Raw genomic sequence first — 8465 nt, 5'->3', positions numbered from 1 at the left:
AAGGCTTTGCCGCATTCAGTACATTTGTAAGGTTTCTCTCCGGTATGAGTTCTCTGATGACCCCAAAGGTGTGAACTTTTGATAAAAGCTTTATCACATTTATTACATTTGTAAGGTTTTTCTCCAGTGTGAATTCTCTGATGTTCCACAAGACTTGAACTTTGGATAAAAGCCTTGCCACACACATGACATTTGTGTGGTTTCTCTCCAGGATGTATATTCTGATGTTTAGTGAGATGTGAGCACTGCTTAAAAGCTTTGCCACACTCATTACATATGTAAGGCTTCTCTCCAGTATGGGTTCTCTTATGTTGGGTAAGGCCTGAACGCTCAGCAAAGGCTTTGTCACATTCGCTACATTTGTAAGGCTTCTCTCCAGTATGAATTCTCTTATGTTGGGTAAGGCTTGAACGCTCAGCAAAGGCTTTGTCGCATTCGCTACATTTGTAAGGCTTCTCTCCAGTATGAATTCTTTCATGACCCCAAAGGTGTGAACGCTGGATAAATGCCTTACCACATTCATTACATTTGTAAGGTTTCTCTCCAGTATGCATTCTCTGATGACTTGCAAGATTTGAATTTTGACTACAGACCTTGCCACATATATTACATTGATATGGTTTCTCTCCTGTGTGGACTCTCTGATGCCTAGTGAGGTGTGAACACTGGTTAAAGGCTTTGCCACACTCCTTACATTTGTAAGGTCTCTGTCCAGAATGAATTCTCTGATGATTAGTGAGGTTCGAACTTGTGCTAAAAGCCTTTCCACAGTCATTACATTTGTATGATTTTTCTCTAATGTGTGTTCTCCCATACTGTGTATGTAACAAAGGGTATTTCAAAATCTTCCTATATTTATTACAAATGTTTTTGACACAAGGAGGAAGTGGTGAAACTGAGGAACTATTGATAGACTTCTCAACTGGATTACATTCATACATTTTCTCCCCAGTTTGAAATCTCTGTCGTTCAGTCAGCTGTGCCTGTAAGCTTAATCCAATTCTATTTTCAAACCATTTCACGTATTTGTTTCCAGCATACCTTATGTTATTTTTCAGTTTTAACAAATTCCTTATAAATGGCGTGTCATGTATGAAATATTGGTATGCACTATCTCTTACAGAAACACTCTGCTTTAAAGAGAAATGTATTGAGGATTTATTATGTTGTTGACCTTTTCTGTGAGTGAGATTTTTGTTAGGGGTCAAAGGCGTTCCTTTGTAATTTTTTGCATCATAGTCCCACAGGCTGTCAAACTTAGGCATATTTTCCCAGACTTCCTTGAGGTCAAAATTGTTGATGCCATGACTTTCCTTTCTTTCTAATATCACCAGATGGTATAATTCCTCTTTATTGTTTTCCTTTGGTGATAATCCCTTGCTTGTAAATCCAACAGAAATATCTGAAAGATATAAAAAACCACAGGCTTTCCATCAAATAGAGTTGCAAGGTAAATATTTTATTAAAATACATAATATTACAAGAAAACTAAGATTTACAATGAACAGTTATGAAGCTTCTCAATCGTCTTTAAACGTTTAAGAACACAAAAGGACTAGCTGTCCTCAATAAAGTAACATAGTAACAAAACGTGCAACAAATTACTTTAAGGACAGTTTAAAATACCCTATAGCTAAAACACTCATACTATGTAAATCCACATAAACCCTGACAGAAGAGGTATTTTTCCACCACCACTCCAAGGAACACGTAAATTGGCATAGCTATATTGTAGTCTCATATTTGAAGATAAATAGTAATGCATTATTTAGTACATAATTATTACACACAAATAAAAGGTAAGGCACAGTTCAAACTTATCTAATAAAAACATTTTAAAATGGCAATTCATAATTGCAAAAAAACACTGCAAGGAAAAATTAGGAAGAATTTAATAAAATTTTGAATATTTACAAATTACAAATATGAATACTTGTTATAAAACTACTATACCCATGTAGAATGTGTATTTTGTAGCATTAACAATTTGTGCATGGTGGTTATATTGCATAATATATACTGAAAAACCATTATCTGTAAATCATCATAAAAACAAATAAAGGCCGGGCGCAGTGGCTCACGCCTGTAATCCCAGCACTTTGGGAGGCCGAGATGGGCAGATAACGAGGTCAGGAGATCCGAGACCACCCTGGCTAACACGGTGAAACCTCGTCTCTACTAAAAAAATACAAAAAAATAGCCAGGCATGGTGCTGGGCGCCTGTAGTCCCAGCTACTTGGGAGGCTGAGGCAGGAGAATGGCGTGAACCCGGGAGGTGGAGCTTGCAGTGAGCCGAGATCGCGCCACTGCACTCCAGCCTGGGCAACAGAGCAAGACTCCATCTCAAAAAAACAAACAAACAAAAAAACAAAAAAAACACTTTTTAGTAACCTGTGAAAATCTAACAGGCAAGTTAATAACCACAATGACACACCATTGTCAGTGCAATTCTAAAGAATTATTGCTTATGAACTACAGAAAAAACAGAAGGAACACATAACAGGAAAAATAGTATGTTGAGAATCACTAAATTTTGAAATATCAGCTTCAGGTAAATGCACACTATTATAAAGATGAAGAATTAGGAGGGGAGTCTGAAATAATTTCACGCCTGCAGTTATATGACAGCAGTATACAGAGAAACTCCCTGACTAGGAAATGTCATCTAGTTTTCCAGTTCCATGGCCAAAAAAAAAAAATACGTATAATGAAAGCTATGTGCTTTAACATTTTATTATGTAGAGTCAGAGAAAACGTTGATATGAAAAAAAATTACAAAAAAGAAAACATGTAAGACATACTGCAGGCAAAGGTCAATCTCATAAGAAACATGACAGATACTTGACATATCTTATTAATAAAGGTAACTTTTCAAACCATACTAAATGCTATGCAAGTTATGAAGGTCTCTGACAGCATTAATTGATTTAAATCCTCTTGAGGTAAATTATTACACCTCTTCATACCACAACAAAGGGCTGAAGAGGTTTACATACCTATCCCTCACTCACACAGAAAGCAAATGTAAGAGGCAGAATCTGAACCTGCCTCTGCAGCCTAAGATGCCATGTTTATAGCATTAAGCACCACTGGACACCCAGAGCAGGACAGATTATAAGTCACAGCAAGTACCAGGAATGTAGGAAGCAATGTTTCAAGGCAGATATGGGACTTGAGCTGTGTCACCTATAGTGTGACAGCACCACTGCTCTCAGTTAGCATGAGTCACCTTGTCTTGCACATGTTGTTTAGACAGTGACCAGATCAGGTTGCTGTCCTGCGTAAGCTGTCCTGTGTATAAGCAGCAGTCATTCTTTACACAGTATGTGCAATGAAGGGATGTTATTCAGTGCTAAAAAGAAATGAGCTGTCAAGGTATAAAAAGACATGGAAGAAATTTAAATGCATATTATTAAGTGAAAGAAGCCAATCTGAAAAGGCCATATACCATATGGTTCCAACTATATGACATTCTGGAAAAGGCAAATCTGTGGAGACAGTAAAGAGATCAGTGGTTGCCAGGTGCTGGGGGGAGGGAGAGGTGAACAGACAGAGCATAGATTTAAAAAAAAATTATTATTATTATTATACTTTAAGTTCTAGGGTACATGTGCACAATGTGCAGGTTTGTTACATATGCATACATGTGCCATGTTGGTGTACTACACCCATTAACTCATCATTTACATTAGGTGTATCTCCTAATGCTATCCCTCCCGCCTCCCCACTCCCCACAATAGGCCCCGGTGCGTGATGTTCCCCTTCCTGTGTCCAAGTGATCTCATTGTTCAATTCCCACCTATGAGTGAGAACATGTGGTGTTTGGTTTTCTGTTCTTGTGACAGTTTGCTGAGAATGATGGTTTCCAGCTGCATCCATGTCCTTACAAAGGACACGAACTCATCCTTTTTTATGGCTGCATAGTATTCCATGGTGTATATGTGCCACATTTTCTTAATCCAGTCTGTCACTGATGGACATCTGGGTTGATTCCAAGTCTTTGCTATTGTGAATAGTGCTGCAATAAACATACATGTGCATGTGTCTTTATAGCAGCATGATTCATAATCCTTTGGGTATATACCCAGTAATGGGATGGCTGGGTCAAATGGTATTTCTAGTTCCTGATCCTTGAGGAATTGCCACACTGTTTTCCACAATGGTTGAACTAGTTTACAATCCCACCAACAGTGTAAAAGTGTTCCTATTTCTCCACATCCTCTCCAGCACCTGCTGTTTCCTGATTTTTAAATGATTGCCATTCTAACTGGTGTGAGATGGTATCTCATTGTGGTTTTGATTTGCATTTCTCTGATGGTGAGTGGTGATGAGCATTTTTTCACGTGTCTGTTGGCTGTATGAATGTCTTCTTCTGACAACTGTCTGTTCATATCCTTTGCCCACTTTCTGATGGGGTTTTTTCTTGTAAATTTGTTTGAGTTCTTTGTAGGTTCTGGATATTAGCCCTTTGTTAGATGAGTAGATTGCAAAAGTTTTCTCCCATTCTGTAGGTTGCCTGTTCACTCTGATGGTAGTTTCTTTTGCTGTGCAGAAGCTCTTTAGTTTCATTAGATCCCATTTGTCAATTTTGGCTTTTGTTGCCATTGCTTTTGGTGTTTTAGACATGAAGTCCTTGCCCATGCCTATGCCCTGAATGGTATTACCTAGGTTTTCTTCTAGGGTTTTTATGGTTTTAGGTCTAACATTTAAGTCTCTGATCCATCTTGAATTAATTTTCGTATAAGGAGTAAGGAAAGGATCCAGTTTCAGCTTTCTACTTACGGCTAGCCAATTTTCCCAGCACCATTTATTAAACAGGGAATCCTTTCCTCATTTCTTGTTTTTGTCAGGTTTGTCAAAGATCAGATGGCTGTAGATGTGTGGTATTATTTCTGAGGGCTCTGTTCTGTTCCTTTGGTCTATATCTCTGTTTTGGTACCAGTACCATGCTGTTCCGGTTACTGTAGCCTTGTAGTATAGTTTGAAATCAGGTAGCATGATGCCTCCAGCTTTGTTATTTTGACTTAGGATTGTCTTGGAAATGCGGGCTCTTTTTTGGTTCCATATGAACTTTAAAGCAGTTTTTTCCAATTCTGTGAAGAAAGTCATTGGTAGCTTAATGGGGATGGCATTGAATCTATAAATTACCTTGGGCAGTATGGCCATTTTCATAATATTGATTCTTCCTATCCATAAGCATGGTATGTTCTTCCATTTGCTTGTGTCCTCTTTTATTTCACTGAGTAGTGGTTTGTAGTTCTCCTTGAAGAGGTCCTTTACATCCCTTGTAAGTTAGATTCCTAGGTATTGTATTCTCTTTGAAGCTATTGTGAATATGAGTTCATTCATGATTTAGCTCTCTGTCTCTTACTGGTGTATAACAATGCTTGCGATTTTTGCACATTGATTTTGTATCCTGAGACTTTGCTGAAGTTGCTTATCAGCTTAAGGAGATTTTGGGCTGAGACGATGGGGCTTTCTAAATATACAGTCATGTCATCTGCAAACAGGGACAATTTAACTACTTCTTTTCCTAACTGAATACTCTTTATTTCTTTCTCTTGCCTGATTGCCCTAGCCAGAACTTCCAACACTATGTTGAATAGGAGTGGTGAGAGAGGGCATCCCTGTCTTGTGCCAATTTTCAAAGGGAATGCTTCCAGTTCTTGCCCATTCAGTATGGTATTGGCTGTGGGTTTGTCATAAACAGCTCTTATTATTTTGAGATATGTTCCATCAATACCGAATTTATTGAGAGTTTTTAGCATGAAGGGCTGTTGAATTTTGTCAAAGGCCTTTTCTGCATCTATTGAGATAATCATAAGGTTTTTGATTTAGTTCTGTTTATATGATGGATTACGTTTATTGATTTGCATATGTTGAACCAGCCTTGCATCCCAGGGATGAAGCCCACTTGATCATGGTGGATAAGCTTTTTGATGTGCTCTGCTGATTCGGTTTGCCAGTATTCTATTGAGGATTTTTGCATCAATGTTCATCAAGGATATTGGTCTAAACTCTTTTTTTGTTTTGTCTCTGCCAGGCTTTGGTATCAGGATGATGCTGGCCTCATAAAATGAGTTAGGGAGGATTCCCTCTTTTTCTATTGATTGGAGTAGTTTCAGAAGGAATGCTTCCAGCTCCTCCTTGTACCTCTGGTAGAATTCGGCTGTGAATCCGTCTGGACCTGGACTTTTTTTGGTTGGTAGGCTATTAATTATTGCCTCAATTTCAGAGCCTGCTATTGGTCTATTCAGGGATTCAACTTCTTCCTGGTTTAGTCTTGGGAGAGTGTAAGTGTCCAGGAAATTATCCATTTCTTCTAGGTTTTCTAGTTTATTTGCATAGAGGTGTTTATAGTATTCTCTGATGGTAGTTTGTATTTCTGTGGGGTCGGTGTTGATATCCCCTTTATCATTTTTTATTGCATCTATTTGATTCTTCTCTCTTTTCTTCTTTATTAGTCTTGCTAGTGGTCTATCAATTTTGTTGATTGTTCCAAAAAACCAGCTCCTGGATTCATCAATTTTTTGGAGGGTTTTTTGTGTCTCTATCTCCTTCAGTTCTGCTCGGATCTTAGTTATTTCTTGCCTTCTGCTAGCTTTTGAATGTGTTTGCTCTTGCTTCTCTAGTTCTTTTCATCGTGATGTTAGGGTGTCAATTTTAGATCTTTCCAGCTTTCTCTTGTGGGCATTTAGTGCTATAAATTTCCCTCTACACACTGCTTTAACTGTGTCCCAGAGATTCTGGTATGTTGTATCTTTATTCTTATTGGTTTCAAAGAACATCTTTATTTCTGCCTTCATTTCATTATGTACCCAGTAGTCATTCAGGAGCAGGTTGTTCAGTTTCCATGTAGTTGAGCGGTTTTTTTTGAGACAGAGTCTCGTTCTGTCGCCCAGGCTGGAGTGCTGTGGCCGGATCTCAGCTCACTGCAAGCCTCCTGGGTTCACGCCATTCTCCTGCCTCAGCCTCCCGAGTGGTTGGGACTACAGGCGACCTCCACCTCGCCCGGCTAATTTTTTGTGTTTTTCAGTAGAGATGGGGTTTCACCGTGTTAGCCAGGATGGTCTCGATCTCCTGACCTCGTGATCCGCCCGTCTCGGCCTCCCAAAGTGCTGGGATTACAGGCTTGAGCCACCACGCCCGGCCTAGTTGAGCGGTTTTGATTGAGTTTCTTAGTCCTGAGTTCTAGTTTGATTGCACTGTGGTCTGAGAGAGAGTTTGTTATAATTTCTGTTTTTACATTTGCTGAGGAGTGCTTTACTTCCAACTATGTAGTCAATTTTGGAATAAGTGCGACGTGGTGCTGAGAAGAATATATATTCTGTTGATTTGGCGTGGAGAGTTCTGTAGATGTCTATTAGGTCTGCTTGGTGCAGAGTGGAGTTCAATTCCTGGATATCCTTGTTAACTTTCTGTCTCGTTGATCTGTCTAATGTTGACAGTGGGGTGTTAAAGTCTCCCAATACTATTGTATGAGAGTCTTAAGTCTCCTTGTAAGTCTCTAAGGACTTGCTTTATGAATCTGGGTGCTCCTGTATTGGGTGCATATATATTTAGGATAGTTAGTTCTTCCTGATGAATTGATCCCTTTACCATTATGTAATGGCCTTCTTTGTCTCTTTTGATCTTTGATGGTTTAAAGTCTGTTTTATCAGAGACTAAGATTACAACGCCTGCTTTTTTTTGTTTTCCATTTGCTTGGGAGATCTTCCTCCATCCCTTTATTTTGAGCCTATGTGCATCTCTGCATGTGAGATGGGTCTCCTGAATATAGCAAACTGATGAGTCTTGACTCTTTATCCAATTTGCCAGTCTGTGTCTTTTAATTGGACAATTTAGTCCATTTACATTTAAGGTTAATATTTTTATGTGTGAACTTGATCCTGTCATTATATTAACTGGTTATTTTGCTCGTTAGTTGATGCAGTTTCTTCATAGTGTTGATGGTCTTTACAATTTGGTATGTTTTTGCAGTGACTGGTACCGGTCGTTACTTTCCATGTTTAGTGCTTCCTTCAGAAGATCTTATAAGGCAGGCCTGGTGGTGACAAAATATCTCAGCATTATCTTGTCTGTAAGGGATTTTATTTCTCCTTCACTTATGAAGCTTAGTTTGGCTAGATATGAAACTCTGGGTTGAAAATTGTTTTTTTTTTTTTTTTTTTTTTTTTGAGACAGAGTCTTGCTGTGTCTCCTGTGCTGGAGTGCAGTGGCCGGATCTCAGCTCACTGCAAGCTCCGCCTCCCGGGTTCATGCCATTCTCCTGCCTCAGCCTCCGGAGTAGCTGGGACTACAGGCACCCGCCATCTCGCCCGGCAATTTTTTTGTATTTTTAGTAGAGACGGGGTTTCACTGTGTTAGCCAGGATGGTCTCAATCTCCTGACCTCATGATCCGCCCGTCTCGGCCTCCCAAAGTGCTGGGATTACAGGCTTGAGCCACCGTGCCCGGCCGAAAATT

The sequence above is a fragment of the Piliocolobus tephrosceles genome, chromosome 21 (genome assembly GCF_002776525.5).
Source record: "Piliocolobus tephrosceles isolate RC106 chromosome 21, ASM277652v3, whole genome shotgun sequence".
NCBI lineage: Eukaryota > Metazoa > Chordata > Mammalia > Primates > Cercopithecidae > Piliocolobus > Piliocolobus tephrosceles.
The sequence above is the reverse complement of the archived record's forward strand: the minus strand, read 5'-3'. Positions refer to the sequence as shown.